Genomic DNA, 10869 nt, shown 5'->3' with positions numbered 1-10869 from the left:
ACCTGTGTCCAGGAGAACCCCGTCCCGAACAACCGGTCATACCAGATGACGACGGAGCCGGTGGGGGAGGTGGAGAACCGAGTCCAGGAGACCCCTGCCCCGATCGTCCAATCACTCCCGCTGGCAGTGGGATCGGAGGAGGAGGAGGGGAACCAGGACAACCGCTGGAGCCTGCTTCCCCTATAGTGCCTCCACCCACGACCCAAGCGAACCAGCCCCCAAGCCTCCCGAGAGGAACTACACCACGAGTCATCCCCGGGACGGGCAGGCCTCATCAAACGCCGGGGCCGCGGGGGGCTACAGCTCCTCTCCAACCCATCTCTCCTCACCCATCTCCTTTGCAGCCGGCACCCCAAGGGCCGGCTCCCGCTCCTCTTGTACCAGCGCCTCGAGGCCCACCGCAGGGGCGGCCGGCACCTTTACGGCCAGCGCCGCTACAACCTGCACCTAGAGGACCTCCCCAGCCGATTCCGGGAGCGCCCCCACCGCAACAACCTCAACCTTACCCTCAGCAGCCTCCGCCGCAGTTACCGCCAACACCGCGACAGCCTCCTTTACAACTCGCCCCGCTCGATGTCTACCCAATGCCAGCACCAGCCCCCAGGCAAGATCTTCCCATGGGTTGGGTCAAGCTGGACGCTACATTTGATGGAGATCCTTCCAAATTGGGATTCTTCCTTGTTCAAGTAGTACAATTTTTCAATCGATGGGGGCATCTATTCGGGAGTGAAGTCAGTCAAATCGAGCACCTGGGATCACGTCTCCAAGGCAAAGCAGCTGACTGGTATGTTGGACTTTATGAGATTGGGGCCCCTGAGTTGGATACACTTCAAGGGCTAGTGGATGCACTTCGAGCCCAATATGAGGACCCCCTGGAAGAAACTAGAGCCCGAACTGAATTGCAGGCTATTAGGCAAGGCAGCATGTCGGCTAGAGACTATGCCACAAAATTCCGACAACTCGCTGCCAAATGCCCAAGGTGCGAAGAATCCACCAAAATCATTTTATTCAAACAGGGTTTAAACCCTAAATTGTTGGACAGAGCTCTCATGCAAGATAACCCTCCTACGCTGTTAGGTTGGATCCAATTAACCTGCGAAGTAGAAAATCGCTTGCTAGAAGTTCGTTTGGTGGAACAACACCAACAACCCACGGGCCAAAGACGCTCCTCCACTCCCGTCCGAGGAAGCCGGGGGGGCTGGATATGCTACTCGTGGAGCAAGAGACGCTAGATGGCAACAAAGGTTGTGTCTGCAGTGTGGCCAAAGTGGTCATTTTGCGCCGCAATGCCCATATCGGCCTGTGCAAAGACCTCTGCTCCAACTAAGACGCCCAGCCCCCGCAGCCTACCCGGCGCCACCGCGCCCTACTCCAGCTCCCAGAACAGTGAGAGGTAGAGGAGCTTCTCGGAGAAACCCTCCCGAAAGAGGATTAGAACTGGAAGAAGTTATGGAATATGATCCAACAGCCCTAACGGGGGGGGGGGGGGAGAATCCAGAGAGTCCCTCCTTGGGAAACGAAATGGATCTGTCGTAAAAGGACCCAAACGGCAGATCAAACCTCAGTCAGTTCCGGTTTCGAACCGACCTCACGGGTCCATACTCTTCATACCAGTAACTTTGGTGAACCCTGACAAGAAAATGCACATCCGCGTGCAAGCCCTAATAGACTCAGGCTGCTCCAGAGACATTATTGCACCAGCCCTAGTAAATGGGCTAGTACTTCCTGTGAAAGAATTGGAAATACCTGTCATTTTTGAGCAAATGGATGGCACTAACATGAATCCAGTCACCACTGAAACCACTCCGGTCATAACAGGCATGGGACAGCATTGGGAAGTAAGACCATTCGTTATTAGTGCCACTGCCAAATACCTCTTGATCCTGGGAAGCCGGTGGTTGTGCGATCACAACCCCTACATCAACTGGGCAGAGGGAAGCATCACGTTCACCCAGGAGTCTTGCAAAAATCATCGTTGGAACCAAAATTGGGGTAACAACCCTACTATCACTGAGCCTGCTCTCCTCACCCAGGAAGAAATCAACCAAATACCCAAGCAATACAGAGCGTACACCCAAGCCTTCACAGAGGAAGAAGCTAATACTTTACCTCCTCACAGGAGGACGGACTGTGCCGTGGAAATTTTACCGGGCGCCTCACTGCCCAAAGGCTGTCTATATCCCATGAGTCCTAACGAAAGGGAAGAGCTCCGCAAGTTCATTGACCTCAATCTTCAAAGAGGATTCATTCGACCTGCTAACAGCCCCCATGCCGCGCCAGTCCTTTTCGTCAAAAAGAAGGACGGGGGCTTAAGACTATGCACAGATTTTCGGGGACTTAACGCTGTCTCTTCCAGCAACGCCTACCCCATCCCGCTCATCAGAGATCTACTCAACGTTGTGGCTCAAGGTAAGGTCTTTACGAAATTAGATTTAAAAGACGCTTACTTCCATGTTCGTATCAGAGCGGAGGATGAATGGAAAACCGCTTTTAACACGCCCCTCGGCCAGTATGAATATCTGGTTATGCCATTTGGCCTGGCTGGGGCCCCCTCGGTTTTCATGTCCATGATCAATGAAGTACTGCATGAATTCCTATACAAAGGTGTTGTGGTGTACCTAGATGATGTTTTAATCTATTCGGAGACTGAAGAGGAACACTTGGACCTTGTAAAAAGGGTCTTAACCACTCTCATGAATAACAAACTGCCCATTAAGCTCTCCAAATGTGAGTTCCACAAAACAGAACTCACTTACTTAGGCTACTGCATTTCCCAAGAGGGCTTGAAAATGGATCCCGGCAAAATTCAAGCAGTTCAAAATTGGCAAACCCCGGCGACCCGCAAAGAACTACAATCTTTTTTGGGCTTTGCCAACTTTTATAGAGAATTCATCGCAAATTTTGCTCAAATTACACTCCCCCTAACCGAACTGTTAAAAACCAAAGACAAGGGGGACCAAGCCAAAAAACCAAGGGCAAGATTGTCTTGGACGCCAGAATGCCAGATAGCATTCGATCACCTTAAAACGCAGTTTGTTTCGGAACCCGTTCTACAACACCCCGATGAAAACCGCCCCTTCATAGTGCAGGTCGACGCCAGCGACACTGCAATTGGGGGCGTACTGCTGCAGCGGGGGGAGGACGGGAAGCTCAAACCCTGCGCCTTCCTTTCCAGAAAGTTTTCAGACGCGGAAAGGAATTGGAATGTTTGGGAAAAGGAGGCCTTTGCCGTAAAAGCTGCTCTCACCACATGGAGACATTGGTTAGAAGGAGCCCGTCATCCTTTCGAGGTTTGGACGGACCATAAAAATTTAGAGGCCCTACGCAGCCCCCGTAGACTAAACGCCAAGCAACTGAGGTGGGCGGAATACTTCTCCAAGTTCAATTTCACATTAAACTTTCTACCGGGCAAAACTAACTTTTTGGCCGACGCTCTATCACGCATGCCCCAGCACAAAAGCAAAAGGGAGGAGACAATTGACACAGTCTTTTCGCCTACGCAATTAGGGGGCGTGGTGACCACACGCAGCCGCACAACCCAACCCCCTCAACCCGATCAGGGATGGAGACAAAAACTGAAAGCTGAAGTGGAAAAGGAGGGGGGGGACGTGCCCAAAGACAAACTGCAACAATCCGATCAAGGGGAATGGCTTTGGGGAGATCGCTTCTATGTACCCAAAAGTTTAAGAAAAGAAGTTTTACAACGCTGTCATGATGCTCCCACAGCAGGGCACTATGGGTACTTAAAAACGCTTCACTTAGTGCAACGACAATTTTGGTGGCCGGGCATGCGCAAGGACATTTCCCAATATGTAGCATCTTGCCCCATTTGTCTCAGCGCCAAATCCCGAAAGGGCAAACCTCCAGGACTATTACAGCCTTTAGAAACGCCAAGTCGACCGTGGGAAATAATTTCTATGGACTTTATCACTGACTTACCCCCCTCAAAGGGGCACAATTGCATTTTAGTCGTAGTTGATTTGTTCTCCAAGCAAGCTCATTTTATACCTTGCACCACCATTCCTTCTGCTAAAAAACTAGCCGACATCTTTATAAAAAAACATTGTAAAAATACATTCTTTTCCATCAAAGGTGATTTTGGATCGCGGCGGACAATTCGTTGCCAACTTCTGGCGGGAGCTTTTACAACTACTAGGCATTGAACAAGGTTTAAGTTCAAGCCATCATCCGGAAACCGACGGACAGTCAGAAAAGACTAATCAGATATTGGAACAATTTCTGCGCTGTTACATTAATTTCCAGCAGGATAATTGGCTTGATTTACTCCCCTTGGCAGAGTTCTCGTACAACAACAGCGTACACGCTTCCACAGGAGAAACTCCCTTCAAAGTCGTCTATGGCTTCCACTTCAAACCATTCCCGTTTGAAGCGCTTCCCCCTCCTACTGCCATTTCCAAGGACGTCTCCGAATGGTGGGGGGAAGCAGCTCAACAATGGATTCAAATAAGAAAACACCTCATCAAAGCCAAACAGGATTACAAAAAGTACGCCGACCGCCATCGTGCGGCGGAATGGGATTTACAACCTGGTGATCTTGTTTATCTTTCTACAAAGAATCTGAAAGTAACCCAAACCAGCCGCAAGCTAGCATTGAAGTTCCTAGGACCTTTTATTGTTCGCAAAGTAATCAACAAAGTGACTGTTGCCCTAGATTTACCAAAGAACTTACGCCACGTGCATGATACCTTCCATGTCAGTTTGCTGAAAAAAGCTCCCTCTGCAGACCAGTGGCACACCCGTGCCCCTCCAATCCCAACTTTAATTGATGATCAAACCCACTATGAAGTTCAACAAATATTGGACTCTAAAATAAAAAGAAATCAGCTGTTTTACCTCATCAGATGGAAGGACTTTGATTCTGGGTTTGATGAGTGGGTGAATTCTGTACATGTTCATGCTCCTAGATTAGTTAAAGCATTCCACTCTCGCTACCCACATAAACCTGGGGGGGAGCATCTTAGAGGGGGCAGAATGTCAGGTCCAGAATGCTTTCTTGTATGCCTTTGCTTAACCGACTCCATTTTTAATCCTTTCAGTGTTTAAGTGCTCCCTTCACAGGTGCCAAGGTTCCCAGGCAGCTATCTCACAGAAAAGAATTGTTTTGGCTACCGATGTTCCACCATGAACCGGCCTTGAGGAACTTTCGCTTTCCTAACTTCAAAGGGGTTGTTTTGAGAACTGTGGGGGGAGGTTGGGCCTGCTGTGATCTGTTACTTTGTACCTCATGCTTTGCCTGTCATTGGTAACAATGCATATGTACCATCCTGAATATTGTATTCAGGCTAGTGGACTATAATGAACTAATTCTTCAGTAAAAACCTTTTTGAAACAATGGACTGTTGTCTAATTGCAGAAGGTAGTCTGGAGTAAGGACATTATCTAGCCACAGTTCTGACAAAAAATACCGAATTAGGGCCATTTCATTTTTTTTCAGTATTACCGAAACGTTTTCTGACACAACTCACTTCACATCAGAGAATCACCCAAACACAACTGCTGTCAAAAACGGTGATGTGAGTTGTGTTATTTTGTGTAGTAGACTGCTTTCATGCCCTGTTGTGCCCTCCTACTGTGTATCCTAAAGCAGTTAAAGAAATAAAGTGTTTTTGACAGCAATTGTGTTTTGGGTGATTCTTTAATGTGAAGTGAGTTGTGTTATTTTTTTTTTGTAAGATACAGCTGGCATGACCTTTGGTGTGCCCCCCTGCTGTGTAACCTAAAGCTGTTAAAGAAATAAAGTGTTTTGACAGGACTTGTGTTTTTGTGATTCTCTGATGTTAAGTGAGTTGGTGTTATTTTTCTGTGGGGGACTGCTGGAGTAATGTGTCATAATGCTTTGCCTACTTGTACTTTGAAAGTGAGAAAATATTTTTTAAAAAACTTTATTCAGTGTGTGTTTGTGTTTTATTCTTTGTTGTGCAGTTGGTTCCTATCATAGGGAACAATGGGGCTGGCTGGCCAGCCATCTCTGTAGGTGGTGGGGGAATTTGGGGGAGGGTGTCTGTGGTTCAGGTGCTCTTTCACAGGGACAAGCTCGCACTCAGGAGTGTGCCCACCATTGTGGCACCCCTGGGCTGTGCATAATTGCCCAGGGAAAGAGAGTTTAAAAGTTCCCATCACAGGGAACAATGGGGGACGGCTGGCCAGCCTGCTCCTGGGGTAGTGGCTGGTGTGGGAATGTTGGGGAGGGTTTCTTTGGGTCAGTGTGGGGACAGTGTGGGGGGGAAGATTTAAAAGGGGGACTGTTCCTGTGGCCATAGATGCCACATTCCGTGGGTTCCTGCTGTGGGAGATTTTCCCATCACAGGAATCAATAGAAAGTGGCTGGCCACAGGACAGGGGAGGTTAGGTTTTGGGGAGGGTGTGTGTGGTATTTGGCAGTTTGGGTGCAAGTGGACTGTGGCTGTGGCCATGGGCAGCCCCAATCCCATGTGTTTCTGCGGTGTGGAAGTCTTCCCCACATTAGAAAGACAAAGTGGTGTGGCGGGAGAACCACCTTTGGAGGGGCATAAAATGTCCCCCCAAAGTGGGATCAGCTTGGGCCTTGGTAGAGGGTGGGAGGACAGGTGGGAGATGGTCCCCTGAAGGTTGGGGGCATTTTGCATGCCAAATGCCCCCCATAGCCAGACAAGCCTGTCTTATTTCCCCCATAGGAAGTAATGGAGAAAGGGGGGGCTAAGAGCAGCATCTTTGCGAGGCCATAAAATGGCCCCCCAAAGTGAGATCTGCTTGAGCTTTGGTGGAGGGAGGGAAGATAGGTAGGAGGAGGTCCTCTGAAGTTTGGGGGCATTTTGCATGCAAAATGCCACCCCTAGCCATACAAGCCTCTCTTATTTCCCCCATAGGGAATAGTGGAGTGGAGGTGGATAGGGGCACCTTCTTTGGGAGGCCATAAAATGGCCCCCCAAAGTGGAATCTGCCTGAAACTTGGTGGAGGGTGGGAGCAAGTCCCCTGAAAGTTGGTTGCATTTTGCTTGCAAAATGCCACCCCAAGCCACCTAGAAAGATGACTTGTTTTTCCCCATAGAGAAGCATGGAGAGTGTAGGAGGATGGGGGCACTTTGTTTGGGGGGCATAACATGGCCCCCCCAAAGTCCAACCTTTTTGAAACTTGGAGGGTAGTTAGAGGAGAGTTAGGAGAAGGTCTCCACCAAGTTTGGTGTGATTTGGACAGAAAATGCCCCCCCAGACCCCCGGAAAGCCGGGAGAAGGTTTTCTCATTGAAAACAATGGCCGAATCAAGCTGAAACGCGAATACCGAATCGGCTTGCGGTTTCGGTATTCCCTGAATATCGAAATGGTTTCCTGATTCAGTTAAAACCGAATCAGGTTTAACGAAACAGGCAGGCCTTGCACACCCCTAGTTATGATCCCTCACAGTTTTAGACTGGAGAGGTGAAATTGACAGAGGCTTTGGGGAGGCAAAGATGAAATTAACAAACCCTCTGAGGAGTGATCTCTGATAGTTCTGTCTTTTTAAACTATGCTTCCTGGCTAACGCTGTGTCTCCCTATACTTGATGAACACATGCCAAGACATCTTGTGTAGAGAGACTCTCAGAGTCCTGGCACATGTTGACAAAATTTGAACAAATGACAAAGTAGCAAAAGAATAAAATGGAAAAGCACAGAATTATAAAGCAGGCAGTCACAAAAAAATTCTTGTCTTAGTGAGAAATCTATGGTCTTGAGAAAACTTTCTCTTGCCACACATACTTAACCTATACACAATCACAAGAATTCAAGGGACTGTGATTACAGTCCAATGAGGAAAACAACCACCTCAAATATTCCCCGTTTTAAAATCCTGAAGGACCATAGCAGGCACTACTCAAAATGATCTGGAGCTACTAGAACTAGAACTGAGCACACAACAGGCCATCTCCCACACCAAGAGTTGCCAACCTCCAGGCGATGGCTGAAAATCTTTCCAGAATTACAACTGATCTCCCTGCCATAGAGATCAGTTCTCCTGGAGAACACAGCTGCTTTGGAGGGTGGCCTTCATGACATTATACTCCACTGAAGGTCCCCCCCCCCAACCCTGTCCTCTTCAGGTTCCAACCCCAAAATCTCAAGGTATTTTTTGACTAGAAGCTGGAACCTCTACACACACTCCATTTCTCCAGGTGGTTTGGAGGCCTCAAAGTATCTACGAAAGACAAACTGAAGATTTCAGTTTTCAGAACTTTTCAAGGATTATTTTATGACACTGCATTCTGGAAATTATTTTGTAAAAGATTATATTTGAGTTTCTGTAACAGCTCAATGCATGATTACAGTTTGTTTTACTTTTTTAGCTACAGTAAAATACTCAAGGAAGATTTTATTCTGTGGGATGAAAAGAGGAATGTAATATTTAGAAGTCCAGTTCATATTTTAGTACAGTTCCAGGGTATTAGAATCTGGGGTAATTGCAGACCAGGGTTTACTTAGGGCTCAAGGATAAGTAAAGTGGAATGGAGGACTCCCTTATTGTGTCCCTTTCTTTCTTTATTGTGAATAAAGCTATACTATAATGTTCCTACCCCAGCAGAAGATCATAGGGAGAGGCCCTCCTGACTGTTCCATCAACCAAAGAAATTCGGTTCGTGGATACATGGAGAGGGCCTTTTCAGTGGCAGCCCCACAATTGCGGAACAATCTCCCCAGGGAGGCACACACCCCTCACTTTCTAGCTTCAGGAGGCAGCTGAAGACTGTTTTATTGAGGACAGTTTTTAAAAATGGGCTGGATTTTTAACTCTTTTAACTTTTTCATTCTATTTTAACTGTTTTGATTCTGATTTAACTGCATTTTTAACAGTTGTTTTTTGATATATTTATGTTTATATTTTACTTTTTAAACCACCTTGTGCACCTTAGGAGGAAAAGTGGCTAATAAATGTGTTAAATAAATAAAATAGATATAGAAAACTGCTAATTACCATTTTTTTTAAAAGCCTGAAAATGAACGTAGAATGGATGGGGATTGGCAGCCATGGATAGCTGAAACAAAGGAAGTGCTGGGAAAACTTCCATGCAGATGTTCCTCTGCATTTGCAGCAGCAATGAGAACCATCTCTTCTGGAAATAGCTCTGGTAAGTTGTATTTTATACTAGAGTGCTTCCGCAAGTCTCACATGTTTTCTGCATCCCCATTCCTCAGTACCTCTATCTACTTGGATATATTTTTCCATATGATACTTAAACTTGTCTCTATGAGGTAAAGGAAATGCACTCAAAATGAACATTATGCCTCAGATTACATATGTTTTGCATGTAATTCATTCCTATAAACCTTGTAGCTATAATAATAAAATAAATACTTTATCTCAGAAATATAATGAAGGAGAATTTGATTTTTCTGATCTTAGTTTATATCATCAGGCATACTTAATAACTTGTACTAATTATTTAGATTGTGCCTCTCACATTTTGGACTCTTTTGGAGGCTTCTTATCTGGTGAGACCCTCTTTAAATGGAGTGCATTAGAGTCTATTTGTGCTAAAATTGATCCTATGCCTCTTGAAGTTTCTACAGTTAGAGAATTATGGTGCATAATGTCATAATTTGACCCATTTTCACATGCTAAATTAACATGATGAGCAAATCCAGATCTAAAAAATTGAAAGAAATCTTTTTTTTAATGGAAGGCTTGTATAGATAGGGTTTTTTCTTGACATGGACCAATTGATAGGCTATGATGATGAGGTTTTGTCATTGTCTCAGTTGAGGTCTTTATGACTTGTTAACTTCTGTTCAATGGCAACATCTGTTGATATCTCAATATGGCCCTGAAGCATTAAGTGTTTCAGAGTCTCCCTTACTTCTGGAAATTCTCATTAAATGAATGCAGAAAATGAAACCGACAATATTTGTTTTTAAATATTTGATATTGATTAATAAATGTGATATACAGAGTCTTAGGGATAAACAGAAAAAGGAGCTAGATTGCCCAATTATGCCAAAGCAATAGGATATGACATTAAACTTTATACCTGTTGTTGTTTTGGATCTCCCGGTATGCTTATTCAGCAAAAAAATATGTTTAGAATATATTGGATGCTGCTACACCATTTTAGTAAGTAGAGAGTAAGCATGGTATTTAGTAAGCACGGTATACAAAAGGCCAGTGTGGTGTAGTGGTTAAAGTGTGAGACTAGGATCTGGGAGACCCAGGTTCGAATCCTAGGACTAGGATCTGGGAGACCCAGGTTCGAATCTTCATTGTGCCACGGAAGCTTGCTTGGCAATACTGGGCCAGTCACATCCTCTCAGCCTCACTTACTTTACAGGGTTGTTGTAAGGATAAATCAGAGGAGGGGAGAACAATATCAGCCATTTTTGATCCTCATTGGGGAGAAAGGTGGGGCATAAATGAAGTAAATAAATACATTAAGTAAATAATTAAATAAAGTGTCTAATTGCTAGTGTTGTAACTTACAGGATGTACCTCTTAAACATATGCTTTAAGTTTGGGTAGGAAGTCATTTCTCATTAATTTTGCATTAAAATATTTATTGATTTCTGAGGAAATGTATGTTCTTCTAAACTATATGCCTCTGTCCTGCAGGATAACTGATGATCAGTGACAACGGACCCTCTGTGCCCTTACTGTACCTAAAAGATTTATATTACAACATTGGAGAGACAAATGCCCACCTCCCATTATTCAATGGACTGAGGACTTTACAGCCTTATTCGAACGTATGTCATATAGACAACAATTGCATATGGACTTAATTTTTGATGTTTGGAAATCTTTTATAGAAGCTTGTGTATAGAGCTACCGCTATTGTTGTCATATTTTTATTTTTTTTCCTTTTGAAGTTTGTATGGTCTGTAAAATTAAAAACAAATTAAAAAT

The sequence above is a fragment of the Eublepharis macularius genome, chromosome 2 (assembly GCF_028583425.1).
Source record: "Eublepharis macularius isolate TG4126 chromosome 2, MPM_Emac_v1.0, whole genome shotgun sequence".
Taxonomy (NCBI): Eukaryota; Metazoa; Chordata; class Lepidosauria; order Squamata; family Eublepharidae; genus Eublepharis; species Eublepharis macularius.
The sequence above is the reverse complement of the archived record's forward strand: the minus strand, read 5'-3'. Positions refer to the sequence as shown.